The sequence below is a fragment of the Grampus griseus genome (genome assembly GCF_964374135.1).
Source record: "Grampus griseus genome assembly, chromosome: 6".
NCBI classification, from domain to species: Eukaryota; Metazoa; Chordata; class Mammalia; order Artiodactyla; family Delphinidae; genus Grampus; species Grampus griseus.
In genome coordinates, this window is record NC_139000.1 from 38692061 (window position 1) to 38718624 (window position 26564).

Genomic DNA, 26564 nt, shown 5'->3' on the forward strand with positions numbered 1-26564 from the left:
TTTCTCTCCTGTCCTTACCCAGGCGGGTGCACAGCTAGGGAAGGGGGCAATGAGAGCTGGGGGAAGGAGGGCTGCAACTCGGCAGTGAGCAGTGGATTCACCATCCCGCTTCCCGCTGCACTGCAGCCGTGGCATGTCGGGGGTGAAGAATCTTACCCGCCTGGTTACTTCCAGGCAGGGTCATCAAGTGCTTTAAGGGCATGGATTCCAAGCCAAAATGCTTGGGTTTCAATCTTGGCTCAGCCAGTTACCTTGTAGTTTGACCCCTCTCTTGCCTCAGCTTTCCCATCTATAAAATGGGGATAATAATACTAATTACTTCTTAGACTTGTGGTGAGATTAAATGAGTTAGTACCTGTGAAACACTCGAAACAGAGCCTAGCACGTATTAACCACCCAGTAAATGTTAGCTATTACTATTATCACCTTGGAATATCTCCAAATCATAATTATGACACAACATCATTATATTATATTGTCTCCAAGCTGCATACCATGAAACCAGCAATATGCAAACATCAGCTAGTCCTTTTGCTATTTTAGTTACTAAAAACTTTGTTATGTGATCCAACGAGAAACACCTTGGGCTGACTGAAGTCAGTAAAGACTAATGTGAAGTTCCAGGATTCCATTTTGCCAGTAATCCTACTTCTAGGAATACTTTCCATGGGAATTTTGAGATACACAAGGACAAAGTACAAACAAGCTCACTGCAGCATTATTTATATGGTGGAAAACTGGACACAGGCTACATGTGGAACAATCTGAGAATGATTAGGTTAGGGACAGCAAATACTACAAGTACTACATAGCCATTAAGAGGGGTGCTTTTGATGAATTTTTATGATGAGGAAATGCTCATGAAATAAATGTTAAGCAGAAAAGCAGGCTTCAAAACTGTGTGCACCAATTTGTATGGAAACACAAAAGACCCCGAATAGCCAAAGCAATCTTGAGAAAGAAAAACGAACCTGGAGAAATCAGGCTCCCTGACTTCAGACTATACTACAAAGCTACAGTAATCAAGACAGTATGGTACTGGCACAAAAACAGAAATATAGATCAACGGAACAGGAGAGAAAGCCCAGAGATGAACCCACGCACATATGGTCACCTTATCTTTGATAAAGGAGGCAAGAATATACAATGGAGAAAAGACAGCCTCTTCAATAAGTGGTGCTGGGAAAACTGGATAGCTACATGAAAAAGAATGAAATTAGAACACTCCCTAACACCATACACAAAAATAAACTCAAAATGGATTAAAGACCTAAATGTAGGGCCAGACACTATAAAACTCTTAGAGGAAAACATAGGCAGAACACTCTATGACATAAATCACAGCAAGATCCTTTTTGACCCACCTCCTAGAGAAATGGAAATAAAAACAAAAATAAACAAATGGGACCTAATGAAACTTCAAAGCTTTTGCACAGCAAAGGAAACCATAAACAAGAAAAAAAGACAACCCTGAGAATAGGAGAAAATACTTGCTAATGAAGCAACTGATAAAGGATTAATCTCCAAAATATACAAGCAGCTCATGCAGCTCAATATCAAAAAAAGAAACAACTCAATCCAAAAATGGGCAGAAGACCTAAACAGACATTTCTCCAGAGAAGACATATAGATTGCCAACAAACACATGAAAGGATGCTCAAAATCACTAATCATTAGAGAAATGCAAATCAAAACTACAATGAGGTATCACCTCACTCCAGTCAAAATGGCCATCATCAAAAAATCTACAAACAATAAATCCTGGAGAAGGTGTGGAGAAAAGGGAACCCTCTTGCACTGTTGGTAGGAATGTAAATTGATACAGCCACTATGGAGAACAGTTTGGAGGTTCCTCAAAAAACTAAAAATAGAACTACCATACGACCCAGCAATCCCACTACTGGGCATATACCCTGAGAAAACCATAATTCAAAAAGAGACATGTACCACAATGTTCATTGCAGCTCTATTTACAATAGGCAGGACATGGAAGCAACCTAAGTGTCCATCAACAGATGAATGGATAAAGAAGATGTGGGGCTTCCCTGGTGGCACAGTGGTTGGGAGTCCGCCTGCCGATGCAGGGGACACGGGTTCATGCCCTGGTCCAGGAAGATCCCACATGCTACGGAGCGGCTGGGCCCGTGAGCCATGGCCACTGAGCCTGCGCGTCCGGAGCCTGTGCTCCGCAACGGGAGAGGCCACAACAGTGAGAGGCCTGCGTACTGAAAAAAAAAAAAAAAAGAAGATGTGGCACATATATACAATGGAATATTACTCAGTCATAAAAAGAAATGAAATTGAGTTATTTGTAGTGAGGTGGTTGGACCTAGAGACTGTCATACAGAGTGAAGTAAGTCAGAAACAGCAAAACAAATACCATATGCTAACACATATATATGGAATCTAAAAAAAAAAACAGGTTCTGAAGAACCTAGGGGCAGGACAGGAATAAAGACGCAGATCTACTAGAGAATGGACTTGAGGACACAGGGAGGGGGAAGGGTAAGCTGGGACGAAGTGACAGAGTGGCATGGACATATATACACTACCAAATGTAAAATAGCTAGTGGGAAGCAGCCGCATAGCACAGGGAGATCAGCTCGGTGCTTTGTGACTACCTAGAGGGGTGGGGGGTGGGGGTGGGAGAGGGAGGGTGGGAGGGAGACGCAAGAGGGAGGAGATATGGGGATGTATATATATGTATAGCTGATTTACTTTGTTATACAGCAGAAACTAACAAACCATTGTAAAGCAATTATACTCCAATGAAGATGTTAAAAAATAAAATAAAATAAAGTAAAATAAAAAAAACAAAAAACTGTGTGCACAATAGGATCTCATTTGGTAACTATGTACGCCCATTTGCAGAGAAAAAAGTCTAGGGAAATGCATCAAGATGTTAACAGGGCTTCCCTGGTGGCGCAGTGGTTAGGAATCCGTGTGCCAATGCAGGGGACACAGGTTCGAGCCCTGGTCCGGGAGGATCCCACATGCCGCGGAGCAACTAAACCCATGCGCCGCAACTACTGAGCCTGTGCTCTAGAGCCCACGTGCCACAACTACTGAGCCCGAGTGCCACAACTACTGAAGTCTGCGTGCCTAGAGCCCGTGCCCTACAACAAGAGAAGCCACTGCAGTGAGAAGCCCATGCACCGCAACAAAGAGTAGCCCCCGCTCACCACAACTAAAGAAAGCCCGTGTGCAGCAATGAAGACCCAACGCAGCCAAAAATAAATTAAAAAAAAAAAAAAAAGATGTTAACAGTGGGGTTTCCGACAGGGGAAGAACTCAGTACATGGTTTTTATTTACATTTCTTTATATTTTTTGGTGTCTCCATGTTTTACACACAAACACAAATTATTTTTACATTTGGGGAAAACAGTAAGTCATAAAACCAAAACATTTAATAAAGCCTCTTTCAGAAGACACACAGTGGACTAACAGGAACTGAACACTTGTTTCCTAAACTCCTAGGTTGTTTTTTTTTTCCTTAAGCCCCAAACAACACCATATAAAGAGACAGGTGTTGCTAACCCTTCCACTTAGCTTTGCTTTGGAAAGAAAACTATGAGAAATCTCAGGTAAAAAAGTAAAAAAGAGAGAGAGAGAGAGAGGGAGAGAGGGAAGGATGGAGGGAGGGAAGGATGGAGGGAGGGAGGTGGGTAGGGGCAGTTAGAGAGGAGAGCAAGGGCAAAGGAAACAACTTGGGTAGAGGATACAACTTGGCATTGACTAATCAGGACCATTTGTTTTCACAACATTGGGTAGAAACATCCTTGGCCCAAAGCAAAATGGAAGAGAGCCATCTATCAGCTCTTTCGGAAGGAGTAAAAAAAACCAAAAACTTCTGCGGTTAAAAAAAAAAGAAAGAAAGAAAAAGAATACTAATGCAAACAGGACATCAAACAAGGCCAAGTAGACAAGTAACAGAATTCCCATGCCTCTGCACGCAGAACCTTGCCAATAAACCACCCATTCTGAGTCCTACACCTAAGGAAAGATTATTAAGAAGAGCCCACTCTGAAAGGGCTTGGAAAACCTCAGGGAATGACAGTTTAAATTGCAGCCCACGTAACACCATTCAGCCCAGGGCACAGGTACTGCCCTCTGCCTGGGGACCTTGCCCCTTCAGCTGTATGCTCAGGAGAGGGGGCTGTGCAGGAGCTATGCCTCGGCCTGAGAGGCAAAATTAATAAAATTAGGATTATTTATGATGCAGGAGTGAGTTAATAATATTTTTCAAGAACCTGAAGGATTTATGTAGAGGAACTGCTGTTTTAGTAACTAAACCCTTTTGGATGGACTCCAAGACAAACCAGACTTGTCTGGCTTCCGCCCCAAGTCCCTCCACCTCTCCCAGTTTCTCCTGGCAAATAATCTCTTCTACTTCACTGGAGGGTGATGGTCAAGGAGATGACCTTCCTGGCTGCTTTATCAACCCTCGCCCCTATGTCAAAATATCTCCCAGCTTCTCTCTTTGTTCCTTCAAATCTCAAAGTAAGAATCAAGAGGGGAGGGGATGCCTTTTTCATGCCAGGAGCTGGCAGACACATTACCTCATTTAATTCCCCCAAACACTTTGTGAGGTAGTCATAATTATCCCTATTTTGCTTGTTAGGGGATAGAGGAAATTTATCCTTTTAGCAGCTGGTAGGAGGATTCCTCTTGGGGACAGAACCATCTTTGTGGGGAAATGTCTTGACCAGCCTCTTTTGGCTACAACGGGGTGTATAGGGAAATGGGTGGAGAAAGGGGGGTGTGTACTGTGGGCTCTGCACTCAGAAAGAAGGGAGGTAGAAGCAAGCGGAGGGGAGGAGGTTTAGAAAAAGACTGTGTGGGGCACCATATGATCCCACGCTCAGAAGTATAGCTCTTCAAATCTCCAGTAAATTTACTCAATTCGTGAAATGCTTGTTGAAAGAGAATTTTCTGAATGGCCTTGTTGGCACAGGGTGAAACAGGAGCCCCATGTGTTTTACTTGAGATAGTGGCAGGTGGTTCCATAAGGAAATGTTTCCTAAATCAAAGAGTAGGAAGGTCCCACTTGACATCTGAGTTACATAAAGGAGGGGTAGCCGGGGGCGGGGTACTGAGGCTCAGAGAAGTTAATCAACTTTCTTAGGGTCATACAACAGTGATGCGTACACTAGCGGAGGCAGAATCGAACCCAGGTCTGTGTGTCTCCAATGTCTACTTTTTTACACTGTTCCACGGGATGCACTGAGATGGCTTTTTCCTCCCCAAAGCCAACTCTTCCACGGGTGTACTCCATCCGCACATAGTAATAGTAGTGAATATTTATTGAGTGCCTACCACACCCCAGGCTTTGTTGCACGCATTAGCTCATTTGGTGTTCACCATGTCACTGTATGTTTGAGAGGATAATTATTCACATTTTAAAATATGGGAACTGCTGCTTAGAGAAGGTAAGACACTGGCTCAAGTTCCCACTGCTCTAAGTGGCGAAACCAGCATTTGAACCAGACTGTTGTGTTCTCTCATCTCATCCCTTCCCACCTCCTTCAAGAATGATTCCTCTCATTAACCCACCTAATTAACCCATTCTCTCCCTACCTCACCCTGGGCTGCACCCTGGGCTGGGATCTGGTGGGGTTTGTAGAGGCCATGCAACACTGAGCTCAAAAGAGGCTCTCACGAGCTCAGGTCAAAGTCACTGTCCACAGCTCAGGCTACGCGTATAACTCAGAGGTTGGCAAACATTTTCTCTAAAGGGCCTATCAGTAAACATCTTCAGCTTTATGGTCTCTGATGCCAACTACTCTGCTGTTGTGACGTGAAAGCAGCCACAGATGTAAATGAATGAGCACAGCTGTGTTCCAGTATGACTCTATTATGGACACTGAAATTTGAGTTTCATACAGTTTTGTTTTTTTTTGTGTGTGTGTGGTACGCGGGCCTCTCACTGCTGTGGCCTCTCCCGTTGCGGAGCACAGGCTCCGGACGCGCAGGCCCAGCGGCCATGGCTCACGGGCCCAGCCGCTCCGCGGCATGTGGGATCTTCCCGGACCAGGGCACGGACCCGCGTCCCCTGCATCGGCAGGCGGACTCCCAACCACTGCGCCACTAGGGAAGCCCTTTCATATAGTTTTTATGTATCACAAAATAGTCTTCTTCTTTTGATTTTTTTCCCCCCAACCATTTAAAAAGGCAAAAAACATTCTTAGCATGAAAGGGACAGAAAAATGGGAGACAGCCTGGATTTGGCCTGTAGGTTACAGTTAGCTGACCCCTGGTTTTACTAAACCCCCTCCTTTTAGGTTCTGCGCCAGCTGGGCCTGTGTCCAGGCTGAACAGCCTCTGGGCTGCGCTTCGATCCCTTCTGCCTTAAAGCCACATAGGTTCAGTTCCCGAGCCTCTGTTCATTGCTCTCTTATTAGGAGCTCTCCTCCAATCCTACAGCTTCTCCTGCCGAACCAGAAGAGAAGAAATTGTCTGCTGTCCCTGAAAGAGGTGGCCATAAAATAAGACGAAACCGCCATCACTTAGATGACCCTCGTGGAGCCAAGCCCCCGGGATAGGTTAAAGGAGGGTCACCCTAAGGCTACGACAAGGTTTGAGAATAATATGCTTCAAATAGACTGAACATCCTAGAAGGAAATCTCTAGGAAGAGTGGAGAAGACATTCCTAAGAATCTGAGACCAAGAAAAGAATCCTAGAGTCAGAAATAGACATGCAAAGGCCAGAGGGCAAGAGAATGTAGGATAGGTGAACGACAGGAATGCAACTCAGCCCAGGGCCAAGGGGACAGCTTAGGTCCAGACCCAGAGAGAAGACTAAAATGCACTAAGGAAAGATTGAGAATAGTAATAACTACCAACATTTATTAACCATCTGCTATGTTTCAGGCACTATACTGCTGGGTTCTTAACATATATTATCTTATTTAACCCTTTCAACACTCTAGTAAAAGAGACATTTAAAGAAATCTCCTTGCATTTATTGTTTGTTTGTTTATTCATTTATTTATTCATTGTGCATCTTCCATGTAGCAGACACTGGGCTAGATGCTGAAGATATGTGAGTAAGCAAAAACAGACTTTGTACGTGCTCTCATGGAGACTATAGTCAAGTACAGGAACTGGCAGCTTCTTTTCTGTAAAGGGCCAGAGTAATATTTAGGCTTTTCAAGCCATAAAGTCTGCTCTAACTACTCAGCTCTGCCACTGTAGTACAAAAGTGGCCACAGATCATATCGAAATAAGTGGGCATGGCTGCTTTTCAATAAAACTTTATTTACAAAAACAGGCTGCAAGCCAAAGATGGAGATAGTTTGCTGACCCCTGGTTTAGGAGAAGAGAAACATCAAGCAAACAGTTACACAAATAACAATATTAAGTGCTATCATATAAGTTCCTCATAGTAAAAAAGCCTATGGAGGGATTTTACCTATTCAGAGAGATCAAAGATTTCCTAGAGGGGGTGGGCCTTATATCTAAATCTAGTAATTACTGAAGAGGGAGGCAAGACTATTGCAGACAGAGGACACAGTATGTGCAAAGGCCCTGTGGTAGAAGGGAGCATGACAAACACGAGCTTGAGGAAGATTTATGCAGATGGAGCAGAAAGCGTAAGATCAGGAATTTCCCTGGTGGTGCAGTAGTTAAGAATCCGCCTGCCAATGCAGGGGACAAGGGTTCGATCCCTGGTCTGGGAAGATCCCACACGCCACGGAGCAGCTAAGCCCCTGCGCCACAACTACTGAGCCCGTGCGCCTACAGTCCGTGCTCCACAACAAGAGAAGCCACTGCAATGAGAGGTCTGCACACCGCAACAAAGAGTAGCCCCTGCTCGCTGCAACTAGAGAAAGCCTGCGTGCACCACCAAAAACCCAATGTAGCCAAAAATAAATAAATAGAAGAGTAAGATCAGTGGACATAAGATGAGGCTGAAAAGGCAGGTAGGGGCCAGAACACATAAGATCTTATGGATCTTGTTGGGGAAGTAGGTCTCTATTTAAATACAGAAACTATGGCACAGGAAGTTAAGTAACATGCTCAGGCTGTATAGCTAGTGAAAGCTGGAGCTAGAAGCATCTGTTTATCTCTAGAGCCAACTTCTGTATTCTCTCTATTCACTTTGGCTTCATATATGTTTGCCTAGTGTCTTTACAAATTTCCCTTTATGAAACTCCAAAAGCTCTCAACTAAACTAAAAGGAAAGGGAATTTTGTCCACACTTAGGCTAGAAACTTAGCAAGGCCTCGACATCAGCTGCAAACCAGAGTAAACCCGGTAGAGATGTCCTAGTTACAGAGAAGGAAGTACAAGGATTGGGGATAGCTGTGTATTCTCTTTTCATCTCTGATGTTCATGGAGTCTTATTAAATTGTTCTTTATATTACATGCCAAATAATGGCCTTTAGAATATTGCCAGACTCCTTAAACCAGCTCTGACGTTCCTTCGTGATCTAGCCCCTGCCTACCTCTGCAGTTCTGTCATCACAACCTCGTTTGCCACTCTCCCCTCTGAGAAAATTGGATGACTTGCTCTTCCGTAAAAACTCCACGACTCCTCTTTAATTCCATACAGTTCCTTCCACTGGAAGAGCACATGCCTAGCCCTGACCTTTGCCTGGATACTTTCCCTTCTTTAAAAGTCAACCCAGCAATTACTCCTCAGGCCTCCAGTTCTGCAGGTCGCCTTCCTGGCCTCTTCCCCACCTACCCAGAACACCGCGCTCCTCAGCTGTGCTCCCACAGGTCCCTGTGTTAATGGCTAACATCCTAAATCACCGCTTGTGGTCAGCCTTCCCCCACTGGCCTCTGTCTGACAGCAAAGAACTTATCTGATAGGCATTTACCATTTTCTATGTAGAGGTTAACTTGTTTAATTTGCTGTTACTCCACTTGTTTCTGCCTCTTAATTATCCTCATATTTCTCCTTTCGAGTTCCTAGGATCAGCAGTTCTCAAAGTGGGATCCCTGGTCTGACAGCATCAGCATCACCTGGGAACTTGCTAGAAATGCAAATTCTCCAGCTTTGCTCCATCTCAGGAATCAGAAACTCTAGGGGGTGGGGTCCAGCAATGTGTGTTTTTAATAAGCCTCCAGGCAGTTCTGATGTGCACTAACATCTGAGAACCACTGCCTTGTAGGAAGTTACTGCTCATTAAACTGTTGTTGATTCCCTGAGGATGGTACCCTGTTATTTTCGATCTGGAAAAGAAAAAGAGTGACTGAGGAAATGACAAAGCTTTTATTGGGCTGTTTTTTTAGAGAAGGAATTTTCTGACATGATATTTGTGACTGGTTGAGTGAAGGCTCTCCTTCATATACCTTTAAAAGCGACTGATTCTCCTCTGGTCTGCCTCAGTCTGGCCTGGGTGTGGTCTTGCTGAAGGGCAGGGGTTTGGATGAGATAACCTCACCAGGTGCCTTCCAGTGCTCAGTTTCTCTGCTTCTAGGATATTCCATACACTATGGAAGATACACTAGTTAGGAAGCAGGGCGTTATTGCTAGGGGACTTTGGGCTTTCAACCCACAAGGAAAGTATCTGCTTTTTTTCCACCTCATAAGGCGAGTCTCTGCCAGTCTATAAGAGATGACCAGGACCTTTTGAGAAAGGTAATTGTTTGGTTTTAGGTCATAAAAATGAATCCTTGCTTTGTTTTCAAAGGAACATGCTCTTCACGCAACCTGTACAAACTGAATGACAAGTAGGTGAGGCCCAAGATTGGAAAGATAAAACTCCGTTTGTTGATTTTTGGCCTAGAGCTGAAACAATGGGACAAAGGAGTGGCTTGTTGGTATAAGCCCCATAAAACATAATGATATTGGTCATGTAAACAGAAGAAAATAGGAGAGGCTTAATGAGATAAATTACACCAGTCACCGCAGTAGGGATTAAAATATTCTGATAAAGCAAACACTAAAAGGTCCAAAAGAAAGGATAAAGGGAAGAGTGATAACTTCAGACTGGGAAACAATGGATCCTTCTATCTTGGACTCCTCTGACAAAGAGGAGCTTTCAGAGGCTGCCTCCGCCGACTAGGAGCGCCCATTAAGATCCCACTCTTCGTCCAAAAAAAGAAAAAAAAAATCCCCTCTACTCAAACCGCAGGCAGACAAGGCCAACACATTCTTTCCTTCTTTTCTTTTTTCCCCTTCACAATTGCAAAGCAATCCATTTTGCTCTGGAAGTCTGTGAAGGGAATAAAAGCACTCACAGGTTCGCAACTCTGTATTCGCCTTCTCTAGATTTGCTGGCCTGACTTCCAAAGTGTGAATCGGCCGCTGTTCTCCAGCTCAGGGGAAAACAGCCAACTTATTGATGTTTAAGACTGCCGATGTAAAGAACAACAAAAAAAAGACTGCCCACGTACCTGTATGAATGGCAACTTTTTCGTAACTGTTTTCATAAGGACGTTTGAACAACTGAAGTATAGCACAGGGATTCATGCCGTTTAAACTAATAGCACTGCCAGGTCTGGAGTTGATAGTATACGTTTGTATGGTTATCTTTATTAAAGTGTACATCTCTAACTATGAAGAAATAGAACCTTTTCAAAACTTAGAGTGGGTAAACTCTCACTGGCTCACACTTCCATAAACTTCTTGGCAATGGTGATGAGCACAAGGTTGCCAAAAGCCAGTGAGCATTTCAAAGACAATAGAATAATAACAACAACAACAACCAAGCTTACCAGACCCAGCTTCAGGTGAAGAGCTGACAGTACAACTGCTAGAGAGGACTCCATCTGTGCTTTTCAGGAAAATCCTTCCTGAACGTCAAAACTGAGCCTAGGTGTTTTCAAAATAAACTTTTGTTGGTGGGTTTGGTTGTTTTTAAAAGTAATGTGTATGCGTTTGTTATGGAAAATATTAAAAATGCAAAGATATTAAAGAAAAAATTAAAACAGCTTGTGATCACAAAGGCCTACATAAAGTCACATTTTGGCTTATCTCTTTCTAGGCTTTTTTCTGTGCATATATTAAGATGTACACACATACACACATACAAACACACACAAGTATTATCCAATTCAGTATCACAGTATGATATACTACATTCACTATTAGACAGTTACTACTGTGGAACCTATTTATTTTCACTTAACAATTATAAACATTTTCTTGCCAAAAAATTTGAAAGCAAAGGTTGTAAATTGGTAGCCAATAAATAGATCTGATTGGCTCACAGGGTGTTCAACCACATGGAGCTCAGCTGATCCTGTGAGATAGGGCTGTGCTTTCTACTTTACTGCAATCCGAGATAGGACTGTGCTTTCTACTTTACTGCAGTCCCCACTGCTCCCTATTGTTCTCCAACTGAGATTGTCAGTTGCTGTTTATAATTTCACTTAACACTCTTAAAAAAAAAGTGATAGAACTAAGGAAAATGAAATAGTTCTTCTTTTCTCCATGTCTTCACTTTATATCCAGACTACTTCAATCATTTCTATTACTGCCTGGAACCCAAGTTTGGAATCCTTTTACTGAAGCATGCTTTGTAAAGGCTTTTGAAAATATAGCATTATATGACTTCCATAATTTATTGAACCAAATCACCGTTGTTGGGCGTTCAAGTTGTTTCCAGTTTGTTGATATTACCAATAATACTGGAAAGAACATCTTTTTACATAACTGTGAAAGATAAATTCCTAGAAGCAGAATTGCTTTTGAAGGGTAGAAATATTTTCAAATTTTTGGTATATACTTCCAAATGCCTTTCAGAAAAAATGCACCAAATACATTCTACTAACAGTGGAGGACTTTGCTTGTTTCCCTGACTCTCTAGGCCAGAGCATTACTACACTTTTTGGTACCAGTATTTGCCAATTTGAGGAGTTAAAAATGGCATTATGGGCATCATACTAAGTGGGATAAGTCAGACAAAGACAAATACTGCAGGATCTCACTTATATGGGGAATCTGGGAAAAAAAGGCATTTCATTTTTGCTTTAATATGCATTTCATATTCATTTTTTTCATATACTTGACAATTGTATTTCCTTTGGGAATTGCCTGTTCGTGTGTTTGCTCATTTTTCTACTAGGATAGTCATAGTTTCCTGAGTGGATTATATAAGTTTCATATATTAATGATATTACTTTACTTGGTCATCTATGCTACAAGATTTCCCCCTTTCTTTTTCTTCCCCCCATTTCTTATATTAATGTTTGTCATTTTTTTCACCTGCTGAAGTATTTAACATTCACGTGGTTAAACGTGGCAATACTTTGTTTTCTTCCTTTGCTTTTATGCTTACAAAGCTCTCTATCTTGTGATCAGGTAAAATTTTACCATATGTTCTTCTATTCTTTTATGGCTTCTCTTTCTACATTTATGCTTGTAGTAACTCTTTTGCCCTCTCAGCAACATGGTCCAGGGCTCTGCAGTAAAACACTCTGTTTCTTGGCTCTGTGGACTGCATTATCCAGGGCTACCTCTTACTTCTCTATCTTCTCAGTCTCATAATGGCTCTTTGCATTTTCACAATCTTTTAAATAAGTATTTCTTAGACTGATACGTGCACAAAATGTGATTTGGAGAATACCTTAAAATGCAGTTTGTCCTGCTCCCCGAGGTGGGTCCCAGAAATACGCATGTTCCCAAGCATCTGAGAGAATTTTTCTGCAAAGTGATGTAGGGAACTGTTCGGCCCTATTATCCATTTGCACCATGTCTATATTTATACCTATATGTCTACATAGACCTACACATCCACATCTATGCATCCCCTACTGAACATCTCCAGCTGTGTATCTCCCAGCTACCCCAAACTCAAGCCAAAGCAGAATTCACTACCTCTCCACCCAAAACTCTTCATCCTCTGAGCACCATTTTACTTACTGACAGTGAGAGGTCTCCCTGCCCCAGATCGGAATGAGTGATTTCTCCAAGGGGCTGTGTTACCCATCCATGGATAACAGTATTTAGAAACTAAGATCTGGGCACCAGCTATACTTGTAATTATCTTGTCTTACTTTGAACTCTTTCCTCGGACACAGTTCCAACAGTGGGATTACTGGATTAGAGAAGATGAAATATTTTATGGCTCTTGATTCAATATTGACAAAGGTACAGCCAGTCCATTTGTGGGCTCTGTCGGGACTACATACCTTTGCCTCTCTTACCCCAGCCAGTTAGCATTACCTAACACTGTCCTCCTGATATCAGAAGTTCAGAAAAGGGTTCTGAGGTACAGCTGCTGTCACTGCCCTCTCTACTCCTCCAGGGATCTTTGCTGAAGGGAAGAACAGAAACACCCTGAACAGCCAAATGGGGGAAAAGAACTAGCTGGGCAAGTGACATAACCAGCTCCCACACCTACTTACTTCGAAATCAGTGCGTCTCTGGTTCACGTGTAGAGAAAGCTGGGGCCAAGGCCAGGACTCCTAAGCAAGGCTCCCTACCTCTGTTTACCTCGTTAGTCTAAGTATCCTCAGAATGCACTGGGAACACTAGCCTGGTGCTTCAGGACGGCAGGAAGCAAAATAGAGAAAGACGGAACACAGTGTCTTACAGTAACGACACCCTTCAATAAATGTGTCCAAGGTTGTCATTTGGAGGGAATGGAGGACGGTGAGGGAGGAGGCCAAGAAGAGAGTAGAAAGGGGGTGGAAATCCAAGGGCAAAAGGGAGTCTCCCAGAGTAACCATTTGTGATGAGAGGGAGGAGAAATCCCCTCTCCTAGAAGCGCTACCAGGCACATTTTCCAACCGTGTCTATTCTCCCTTCCCTGTGGTAAAGCGCACGTTTGCCCACTCAGACTAACTGCACAGGAGACCGAGAAGCCCTGGGAAAGAACAAGCCTTACTACAAGCTGCTTCAATTTCCTTAAGGACTGGAAGTGAAGAAAAAGGATGCCAGGAAAGAATCAGAGCAGATGTAGTTTATCTTGACAAATCTTGCGCCTGTTCAAAAATGTGCCACTTTTGTGTTGCCGCTACTGTCCGTGAGCTCAAGAGGACTCTCTTCTTCCAGGGCTTTTCTCATGCTCCTGGGTGACAGGAACTCCAACCATTTCCAAACTGGACTTCTCCAGGTCCAGCTCCTTCAGTTAAACCCAGAAGTTAGGACTTAGCTCAAAGGGGTAGTCACTAATCTACCTGAGGGGTGGCAGGCACCCTGCTTAAGGAATGCTGACTGCAGAGCGGCTCTGCCACCCACTAGCTGTGAGATTTGGGGAAAGCTATTAACTCTCTGTGCCTCAGTATTCCCATATGTGAAATGGAGTTGTAACAGAGTTCTCCAGAGAAAAAGAAGCAATAGGATGTACATATATGCAGAGAGAAAGAGAGATGAGGGGAGATTTATTATAGGAATTGGCTCACATGACTGTGGAGGCTGAGAAGCCCCACAATCTGCAGTCTTCAAGCTGGAGAAACAGGGAAGCCAGTGTGTAATTCAGTCGAAGTCCTAAGGCTCTAGAACCAGGAGTGCTGATGTTGGAGGGCAGAAGATGTCTGTCTCAGCTCAAGCAAAGAGCAAATTTGCCCTTCCTCTTTGTTCTATCCGTTGAATGATGCCCACCCATGTTGGTGAAGACTATCTTCTTTACTTGGTCTACTGATTCAAATGCTAATCTCTTCCAGAAACACTCCCACAGACACACCCAGAAGTAATGTTTTAACAGCTATCTGGGCATAGTCAAGTTGACACGTAAAATTAACCAGCACAGGAGGTGATAATAGTACCGATTTTAGAATTGTTGTGAAGAATAAATGAATTCATGTATAAAGTACTTAGACCAGTGAACTCAGGAATGACCACCAGAAAATGATGATGATGATAGCGGAGGACTATAAAGGTGCCAAAAGGCATCTTCCTTCAACCTGGCACCTGAAGATCCCCCTCTGATCACTCCTACAGTTTGCAAATGGTCCCAAAATTATGCTTCAGGGGATACGAGTGTTTCAGGAGCTGGGCCAAAGTAATTCATTGCTAAAATCGAACAATGACAGCCTTCTCTGTGCCCGTTCTTCACCAACTGAAGATCCAATTAAGTTAATGGATAGAACTTTTACACTTAAGTCTTCACCCTATAAGGTTTTTTTGTTTGTTTGTTTGTTTTTGCCATACGCGGGCCTCCTCACTGTTGTGGCCTCTCCCATTGCGGAGCACAGGCTCCGGATGCGCAGGCTCAGCGGCCATGGCTCACGGGCCCAGCCGCTCCGCGGCATGTGGGATCTTCCCGGACCGGGGCACGGACCCGTGTCCCCTGCATGGGCAGGCGGACTGTCAACCACTGTGCCACCAGGGAAGCCCCCCTATAAGTTTTTTATACCTTTGGTGCTATGAGTATTTGGAAGGAATTAAGGAGTAGAAAACAAATATTATTGGCAAAGCTCAAAGACAGTTGTCCAGGCCTAGCTCGATAGCCAGATTTTTCATGAAGCTGTATTCATGGCTTTTACTTTAAACTGCATAGCTATGAGCCATTTTCTGCTAGTAAAATTAGTCTTTATTTGTATGAGAGAATGAAATATGTCAGTATTTGGTTGTGCCCTACCAGGAGCATAGCATCAAGGCCCAGTGCCACCTGAAAGAATCTGAGTCCCTCAGTGAGGTATTGAAGACTTCATGATACCATTTCCGGGCACATGGCTCCACTAATTCCTACAGGGCTCATTGAACGTAACACTCATTTGATCCTTAGCATGAACTGTCTTAAAGTTTTTTTGTTGTTGTTAGTACTCATCATTTAAAGTGTAAGTATATAAAAACAGAATTGCCATAAGATCCAGCAATCCCACTCCTGGGCATATACCCAGACAAAACTATAATTCAAAAAGACAGATGCACTCCTATGTTCATAGAAGTACTAGTTACAATAGCCAAGGCATGGAGACAACCTAAATGTCCATCGACAGATGAATGGATAAAGAAGATGCGGTATATGTGTGTGTGTATATGACATGGAATATTATTCAGCCATTAAAAAGAATGAAATAATGCCATTTGCAGCAACATGGATGGACCTAGAGATTGTCATATTGAGTAAAGTTAAGTCAGACAGAGAAAGAGAAATATTGTATGATATTGTTTATACCATATGATATCGCTTATACCGTATGATATCACTTATATGCAGAATCTAAAGAAAAAAGATACAAATGAACTCATTTACAAAACAGAAACAGACTCACAGACTTAGATAACGAACTTATGGTTATCAGGAGGGAAGCTCGTTGGGGAGTGATAAAAAGGGAGTTTGGGATTGACATGTACAACTGCTATATTTAAAATGGATAAACAACAAGGACGAAGTTAAGTCAGAAAGAGAAAGACATATACCATGTGATATCACTTATATGTGGAATCTAAAACACGACACAAATGAACATATCTACAAAACAAAAACAGACTCACAGATATAGAGAACAGACTTGTGGTTGCCAAGGGGGAGGCGGAGAGGAGGGAAGGACAGGGAGGTTGGGATTAACAGCTGCAAACTACTATATATAGGATGGATAAACAACAAGGTCCTACTGTATGGCACAGGGAACTATATTCAATATCCTTTGATAAACCATAATGGAAAAGAATGTATATATATATGTATAACTGAGTCACCTTGTTGTACAGCAAAAATTAAACACGTTATTAATCAACTATACTTCAATAAAATTTTAAAAAATGAAGTATAAGTTTGATTTCCCAGCTATACTGTGCGCTCTCTGAAAGAGGAATTAACTTTTATATAGTCCCTGATGTTCTCAAAGCCAGGACAGAACCGTGTTTTTGGTACATCCAAATAAACATATTGGTTCGTAACTTGTTACCTGGAATGAATTATGCATCATAACTTTTAATTTCCATTTAATCCCCCCAAATGAAACATGGGGCAGCTAAGTCTTAATGAATTAAAAAAGTAGAAAATGTCCACCTACTGAGGACCAACAGCCCAGGTGAATGATACTATCTAGACGCCTCGTGAAAAGGTCTACAAATGGAGCTTCATGAGTAGGGCATTAGCCCCTAAAAGAGTTGCTGTGGCTGGAAAAAACCCCACTTCACCAAAGAAATTCCATTCACTTTAAAGGCTTGCTGGATTGCACAGGATCTGTACTTTTCTGAGTACTAAAGCCAATATTTGAAGAGGCTGTTGCCCTACTGATTCCCTTTTCGTATGGAAGAACCATATAGACCACTGAGCTAAATTCAGTGAAACTAAATCCAGCTTGAGATTCCTACTGGGTATCTGATGAGATTGTAGAACTATGCAGAATCCTTTCAAAACACTTTTCAAGAAGGTGGATGATAGGCTTCACAGGAGGAACATCTTATGCTCTTTTTGCACTAGAAATAAAAAGTTCCCATCATTAACATCTTCCATCCACAACCAACACCCACACCCCTGGCCCTTCCCCCAAACCATGTTGTCTTCCATACTCAACCCAAAAGAATGATGGAAATGAGCATACTTCATTCCTAGAAAGAATTTCATAATTCTAGCCCAATGTAACTGTAGACCTTCCAGTCCATGCTGGTCCTAATGTCTGCTAATGTATTATTATGTGAACATGTTTATTGAAAAAGAGGTCTGTGTTTCCTGGGATTTGTTTGAAGACACCGGATACGAGTTGACAGACTGCAGATTCTAGATATGCCTCCCATTTGACACTGAAGGAATTCTTACTAAGTAAAATTTAAGGAGAACTATGTACCACCTTCTCTTCCTTGTCCATTATTCGTTCCTCTTCTCCCCTCCTCCACCACTGGGAGCTCTGCACTGTTCACAGCATAAAAATAGGCTTTGTTCTATCTTCCCAAATAGAACTCCCCCTTAAATGGCTGCGGTCGGGGGAGGGAGCAACAGAGATGTAAAAGCTGGTAGAATTGGTCTCTGTACACAGCAGTGCTAAGCACACTACGCTTTATAAATCATGAGGGTTTTGGATTTTTTTTTTTTTTTTAGTCTGATCTGAGTAGCCAAGATTGTTTACCCGATGGTTTAATCATCCTTACTGGAAAAAGCCAAATCTAGAAAGAAAAATCCCTTCTTTTCCTTTCACTCTCCTCATACATGAAGGTTTTGTATTTCAATTTTTTTGTCTTTCTAAAGTAGGCCTGATTTCAAACAAAAGATTTCCAATGAAGAAAGACACATAGAAGAGGTCCTAAAGCGACCCTTGGTTGACAGAGAATTGTTGAATTTAAAGATAATTGAGTTTGACTTCTACTGCAGAACAGCAACCCATGGCCATTAGGATTCTTACTTAGGCAGGGCTCATCAGTTCTCACTGAACCTTATTCACAGATTGAGAGGCTGCGGCCATCGCTAATAAAATAGATGATGTGAAAGCAAAGTGGAAGTTCCCAGTTCAAAAAGAATCCTAGGCCAGATCACATTCCTCAAAAGAGTTCAGTTAATATCTAATTGACCGGGCTTCCCTGGTGGTGCAGTGGTTGAGAATCTGCCTGCTAATGCAGGGGACGTGGGTTCGAGCCCTGGTCTGGGAGGATCCCACATGCCGCGGAGCAAGTAGGCCCGTGAGCCACAACTACTGAGCCTGCGCGTCTGGAGCCTGTGCTCCGCAACAAGAGAGGCCGCGATAGTGAGAGGCCCGCGCACCGCGATGAAGAGTGGCCCCCGCTTGCCACAACTAGAGAAAGCCTTCGCACAGAAATGAAGACCCAACACAGCAAAAGTAATTAATTAATAAACTCCTACCCCCCCAAAAAAAATATCTAATTGACTGATTAGATATTATAATTTCTATATGTGTTTCTCAAGGTCTTTCCAACGCACAGCTTCACATTCATTGGGTGAGATGGTGTGGCACTCAAGAAGAGCGTATTTGAGACATAATTCCATTAACCTCTGACTGATTAGCCACATTTTTCTTATTATATTATCTAAATGGGGAACTCAGGGCATTTAGCCACCCAGAATAACCATTGTATGTTGTTCATTATTTGTTTTCATAGCACTCCCACCCCAAATTGTATTTTCACTTCCAAAAAAGATATATGTACCAGGGGTGTTTTTCCTTGAGTATGAGACAGTCTATGAATGGGAAGACATTCAAGATCCATGGTTCCTGCCTCCAAGAAACACCATGGTGACGTATTTCTTGGGCCCCAGAGTATTGGGCCATGGTTGGACTAGAGTTCCACAGAACACACTTTTAGAATCTGTGCTATCTGATTTTCAAGGATGCATAATAGCAGGGGTGGTAATCCCCCAGCTCCTAGTAACCTAGGGTAGGGCCTTCATCAAGCCCCAGGCAAAAGAGGGAAAGGAACAAGGTTCTCAGGATCAAGCACTGAGTGAAGTAGGATACTGTGTTATCTCAGCTTATCTCTTTCAGTCCATGCAACCACCTTGAGAGACCTGTGCTGTTTTCCTGGTTTTATAGGTGAGGAAACTGATGCTCAGAGAGGGGAGTAGTTTGCCCAAGGTCATACAGTAAGAGGCAGATAGCGATTCCATTTCAGGACCCTCTGTTTCTGAGTCTGGTACTCTTTTTGTTAAAACACTCTAGGCTTGGGGTGGGATGGGGCAGGAAGGAGGATGAGGGATGCCATGGGATGTGGGTGATAGGATGGGGATCCTGAGAGCGGAGATGGAAACTTGAGGCAGAAAAGGGCCAGCAGAGAAGGGAATGACAAAAGAATTATGCAGGAAGTTCTCTGAAGAGCTTCGAATCCTATTGATCTGGAACTCTGCAGCGGCATTTAAGGTAGGGATTATGAGTTATCATTGCCAAAAATGTAAAGGAAGGAACAATCTGTCCTAATGTTATTGAGTAGACTTGTGTCACCATTTTGCATGAATATGGTTTTGGGGTTAATGACTTTCCATAAGCTGAAGTAGTTAATAATCAAATTGAAAAATTCTATAGCTGTAATGGTTCACTTTAGGTGTCAACCTGACTGGGCTAAGGGATGCTCAGAGAGCTGACAAAGCAGTCTGGGTGTGTCCGTGAGGGCGCTTCTGGAAGTAAGCATTTGATTCAGTAGACTAAGTCAAGATCACCATCACCAATGCGGGTGGGCATCATCCAATCCATTGGGGGCCTCAAACAGAGAAAAAGGAGGAAGGGCGAGCTCTCCTCTCTTCTTGAGCTGGGATGTCAAGCTCCTGGTTCCCTAGCCTTCGGACTCTGGGACTTACACAAGTAGCCCCTTGGTTCTCAGGTCTTCAGACTCAAACTGAATTGTACCACTGGCTTTCCTGGTTCTCTGACTTACAGATGGCAGATTCACGGCCTCCATAACTGCATTGGTCGATTCCTTTAATAAATCTCTTCTCTTTCTCTCCTATTGGTTCTGTTCCTCTGGAGAACACTGACTAGTACAATAACATAATTTAAAGTAATGTTTTAAAATTGTGTTGCTACCTGTGTATATGACCCCTGTGTATGTGAAAGAGAGAGAACTGAACTGAGGCTTTTAAAATGTATTTCTTAGTATGGTTCATGGCCAAAGATACTCAAAATCCATTGATTTTAAGAGGGTTTTGGAGGATAGAAACAATCCATTTACATTCAACAGGTCAAATGTTTCCAAACATATTATCAGGACCCAGACTACACGTCTACCATTACCAGGACATCCCAAAGCATCATTAATCACAGAACTCTATATATCCCCCTGCTTTTTTTATTTTTTAAAAGTGTAATATTTGCAACGTTGTGAATCAGGACAGTAGCTTTACCGTCCTAGTTGAAATTAAATTTGCTGTCTCTAGCATTCCTCTGCTTCAGCTGGCTACTGAGCCCATCTTTTCTTGATGAACTGTAACTTGGTGTATGGATCAGGTGCTGCCAGAAAGCACACAACTGAAGGTGGCTGCATTTCTCTGCTGGCAGACACAGTTCTAGAGCCCCGAGGGAGCTCTGTCTGCAGGAATATATATTCTTAAATTATCAACCTCACCTCCAAAGTACTAAGAAAGCCTACGAAGCTTGTGAGCAAAATACGTATGTGTTTTTCTATCAATAGATCAATGAGGGATTTGAGGAGAGAATAAGAAATGGCACTCTGAAGGGTAACTAGTACTCACTGTGGCCAGTGGCTGATAGTGAGTTCTCCAGAATACCAGGGTTCAAAACCCAGCTCTCCTACAAGTGACTCTGGGCCTCAGGTTTCTGGTCAGTAAAATAGGGATGGTAATAGAAATGCCTTGAGGGTCAAATGAGGTAATACAAACAATAAAGCACTTAGAACAGCGCCTGAGGCGTACTAAGTGCTCAATAAACAAACAATGGTATGCAGGAAATGAATAGGATAAGAATCCACTGTAAAACTGGTACATAACCAAAAAAAGGAATCCTACTGACTTTAAAAAAATAATTGGTAACATTACACATAAAATTTATCATCTTAACCATTTTGAAATGCACAGTTCAGTGTCATTAAGTACATTCACACTGTTGTAGTGCCATCACCACCATCCATCCACAGAACTCTATCCATCTTGCAAAACTAAAACTCTGTACCTGTTAAGCAATAACTCCCCACCCTTTCCTCTCCCCAGCCCCTGACAACCTCAGTTCTCTTTTCTGTCTATGAATTTGCCTACTCTAGGTACCTCATATAAGTAGAATCATGAAGTATTTGTCTTTTTGTATCTGGCTTATTTCACTAGCATAAAGTCCTCCATGTTGTAGTGTGTGTCAGAATTTCCTTCCTTTTTAAGGTCCACTGATTGACCACTTATTTTTTATACAATTTTATAAAGCTTATATTCCATTTACAATTATTACAAAGTATTAGCTATTCCCTGTGTTGTAAAATATGTCCTTGAGCCTTTCTTATACCCAATGGTTTATACCTGCCACTCCTTCCACCCCATCTACCTACTGTTAACCACTAGTTTGTTCTCTGTATCTGTGAGTTTGCTTCTTTTTTGTTATATTCACTAGTTTGTTGTATTTTTTAGATTCCACATATAAGTGATAGCATACAGTATCTGTCTTTCTCTGTGACTTATTTCACTTAGCATAATACCCTCCAAGTCCATCCATGTTTCTGCCAATGGCAAAATTTGTTCTTTCTTATGAAGGTCCATTGACTTTTTAACCTACCAATTTTTTAAAGTTTTCAGAAATTAAAGATATAAATATGCTGATGCCCCCACTCAACAGCAAAGGCAAATAACTTCTTGAAAAACTTCCTGGAGTTACCTGGAGATACCCATATCCATAGGAATGCTAATTAGAAACCAGTTTTCTTAAGAAAGGTATTATTCCTTGAGGCAGGCTGTTTACATTAATCAACATTTCTCTAATACTTGTCAATGTTCCGTAACACTTTTTCAAGTGCCAATTGTATCTTGCCAGTTCTTTTGAAGTGTGGAGACTGCCAATGGGGGAAACCAGAATGGTAACTCTGTCCCCATGGGGCTTTTTCTGTCAGGGGGAGAGTTATTTTTATCTTTTTCATTTTACATAAGCATTGCTTATGTGGATGGTGGCTAGATATATTGGACACTGTGTTAAAAGTACTGGTTTTCCTATATTTTCATATTTGCCTCCCTTTAATGCACTCAAGTTTTTCACTGGAAGTTGTGAATTTAATCTGTTCACGCACAGACTGGAATCTGCTTACCATTGTCACAGAATGTTTCCTTTCAGTCAACATAATGGTGAGAGGAAAAACAAAATCATGCTAAATAGCCATGATTAAAGAGAAAAAATTGATGGATGGGGCATTCCAACTGTCAACCCTCAGATTATGCCTTGTCACTTTTCACAACTTTTTGGAAAACTGTTTATTTGCACATCAGAAATATGTGCCTCTGTGATTCTAGATGTTCATAATATCAGCATCCAAGATGTAGTGCTATTTTCATTTCTTTACAAGATTAATATTTAAAGCTTAGTACACAGAGCAATAATCTGTTTCAGCATTATATTTTAAAATAGTAAGGAAATTTCCAAATCAAACTAACAATTTATAAATTTCATTTCTGGGTTCAAGTGATGAAAAGGTGAGGAGAACAACTATTTATAATGGGAATTAAGAAACTGAAATAAAATTTATTTGCTACTACCTTATTCTTAATATGTAAGCAGTTGTTTATTTTATGGTAGATTTTCTGGTGATTCAGAGCTTGATGGTCCACAGGACGATGCATTAGAGGATTGCTAATGTAATGTCCTAATTTAGTTAAAGATTTCCGTTGTATGTTAATGGATAACTAAGGGACATTTGAGACTGCAGGAAAAAACAAACAAAAATAAAATATCATACATAATACAACAACTAAAAGATCCAGAGAAAAACACCAGGTAATACTTTGGGTGTTAGTACAATAGGTTTAGCATGATCCGGGGAAAGAAAGAAAAAGATTGCCAATTTTTTCGTACTCTTTAAAAGTAGAAACATCATAAGCCAACCTTTTTATTTATTTATTTATTGGCTGAGTTGGGTCTTTGTTGCTGCGCGCGGGCTTTCTCTAGTTGCAGCGAGGGGGGCTACTCTTCGTTGTGGTGTGTGGGCTTCTCATTGCGGTGGCTTCTCTTGTTGCGGAGCATGGGCTCTAGGCGTGCGTGCTCAGTAGTTGTGGCTCGTGGGCTCTAGAGCGCAGGCTCAGTAGCTGTGGCGCAAGGGCTTAGTTGCTCTGCGGCATGTGGGATCTTCCCGGACCAGGGCTCGAACCCATGTCCCCTTGCATTGGCAGGCGGATGCTTAACCACTGTGCCACCAGAGAAGCCCATAAGCCAATCTTTTAACTACGAAGGGAATTACCATTAACATATGAAGAAAAAGATGTAGACAATGAACCTAAAATGGCTTTCCACTTTTTATCATGAAAAATTTCAAACATACAGAAATGTTGAAAGGATAGTAAAATGAATAGCTGCAGATTCTATCCCTAAATTCTATAACTGTAGACTTTTTTCAGATTTGCTTTCTCTTTTTCCACACTTTTTTTCTGCAGTTGCAGACATCATTTGATGTTGCATGTAACACCATGCATCCTCTCAGAACATCCTCTGACACGACCACAATTCTCACATTAAAAAAAAAAAAATTAGCCATAATTCCGTATTATCTAATATCCAGTCCACATTAAAACTGCCCAAGAACATCTTTTATAGTTGCTGGGCTTTTTTGAACCAGGAGCCAATAAAGATTCAGACATTGCATTTTCATCATATGTCTTTGTTTTTAGGGAACAGTCCTTCCCCAATTTTTTTTTCTCCTCACGACGCTGACTTTTTAAAGAGCCCAGGCCAGTCGTCTTGTGAAATGTTCCAACATTCTGTAATTATGTCACTTGGCTTGTTCATCTAGGTCTAGACTTAGCATTCTAGAAGCCATGGAGGTATCTGGAATATTCACTTGCTTTCTAGCCCCTTTGTCATCTCCAGAGTTCACCTGCCTTCAACCGTGAGGGGCACCAAGTGATCAGAGATTAGCTGAACTCAGCTTTAACCCTTCAGAGAAATTGCTAGCTTCAGGAAGAAAAGTTATTTAAATAATACTGTCAAAAGCAAAGGCTTTTAAGGCCAGAGGAAAGGTGCCCCTGTTTAAGGTTGGTTTCCTAGCAAGTCCAAGGCCTGCAGCAAGGTGGGTAATTTCAGAGGGTATTAAGTGGCCAGGGTTTGCTCTATTATGCGAATATGTAGGAAGGAGCCGTCAAAGGTACTTCCTTTAACTACTTGTTCTTTTGTCTACCAAATGCCCTTCAGCTTCTGTTGAGCTAAATGCTAAACCGAAAGGATTAAAAAAAAAAAAAAAGTGTATTATCCCAACTTTTACCAGTCCACATTAACAAATTAACACGTGTGCCATCCATGGGCAAGAGATGTAAGCAGGCCTGGAAGGGGCGGTGAGATGTAGAGGAGCATTTGTATCTGCACCTCTAGGAGGACTTCTAAACACAGGCTATTTTGGACCTACACCTTTGTAGAAGTTCAGACTTACATAAACAAAATTCGCCCCAGCTGAGGTGGTGTTCTTCCGCAGGCCAAGTGTTTTTAAAAACATGACTGGCCAGTTAAGAAGTTTATCCGCCTGGTGCCTCAAATTCTCAGTTTATTTGAACACCGTGTGAACGGCTAATCTCCGACAAGTTTTGGGGCTTCAACAAGGTAAACAAATGGGTGGGCTGTGAAAGTAAACACTGCATTTCCTCCTAGTCTCATCCTCGTCTCCAAAATTACACGCCCTCACTCCTTTCGCGAACCCCAGCCTCCCCCTTCCAAAGCTTGGTCTCTTGTACCCTGTAAAAGTACTGAAATTGCAAAGGAGACATTTTCAATTATAAGTACTACAGTAATGAATTCAAGTACACTCGTTTATCATAAAGGGCTTTCCCATCTGTCTCTAAAGTATACTTTAAAAGGCTGTGTATTTGATAACATTAGCACCAAGCATCTTCGACATGTTAATGTTCAGCATTTTAGATGTTTGCTCCCCCAACCCCCAAAGACAGCATTGTGGTGGTTCCAGAAAGAGCACATTTATCTCTGGGTTTGGGAGTGCCTGTGTGGTCTCTTCCTAATTTATTTGCACTCCAGTCCTCAGGGATAGCATCGCAATCCCCCTAGGCAAAAAGAGATTAGGGAACTGGGCTGTCTGCTTCTCCCCACCCTGACAGAGAAAGGAAAACAACTTCCCGAAGTCCCACAAGTTCTCTGGCCACTGTACAAATTGTTCCTGAGCATGGAGGGTTTCCAAAAGCCCTAATTAGCAACTCACAGCAAACATTTCTTTGCATTAGCTAATGATCCGGCTACACTTGTAAGCAAACAGAACCAACATATCTAATCAATGCTGAAAAACCAACCAAATGCCTATTAAACATCTGGATGTAATTTTCTAGTTAGAACAAAATGAAAACATATGCAGGTTCCTTTGATTTGCGTCTTAACAAAGAAATTGTTGATAAAAAAAGCATACTGGTCAGTCAATGTGTCATTTTCATAAAGTCTGCTCGTTTCTCTTCAAATGCTCCCAGTTTAATTTAGTTGGTTTCCTGCAATCTCTAATTTTACCATATTGTGTGAAACCGCAAGAGATTCTTTGGATGTGATTTTATTTGAGGTTTTACTGCTGCATGGATCTGCTACTGACTTTTTTTTCTTTCTTCTTTGCTTTCTCCCCTCCACCCACCATGCCCATCCTGCCCTTTTCTTTGGTAAAGTGGTGAGGGGGAAAAAAGGTTTTAAAGCAAATGCTCGGAAGATTTCTTCTGGACCCTACATTCTTAGGTTTAAGAACACTTCCAGTTAAAAAAAACAAGTCAGGGGCTTCCCTGGTGGCGCAGTGGTTGAGAGTCCGCCTGCCCATGCAGGGGACACGGTTTCGTGCCCCGGTCCGGGAAGATCCCACGTGCCGCGGAGCGGCTGGGCCCGTGAGCCATGGCCGCTGAGCCTGCGCATCCGGAGCCTGTGCTCCGCAACGGGAGAGGCCACAGCAGTTAGAGGCCCACGTACCGCAAAAAAAAAAAAAAAAAAAAAAAAAAAAAAAAAGTCAAATGAGGAAATGTATAACAGGTGAAAGGAAGAGAAAATGACAAAAGTGATCTTTTAAAACTGTGCATAATTATTATTTATTTCAAATAAAACAGTAATAGATTTAAAAGATGCATAATTTCTATGATCAGCATTCATAATTTTTCCCATTGTGTCT

The 26564-nt window shown here is 42.1% G+C and overlaps 1 long non-coding RNA gene across 1 annotated transcript in view; it reads right to left on the reverse strand.

Annotated features, from left to right (window-relative positions):
- The window catches only part of LOC309823820, a 105355-nt gene that overhangs the window by 75930 nt on the left and 2861 nt on the right, over positions 1 to 26564 (reverse strand). The gene's annotated exons all lie outside the window — the stretch shown is intronic.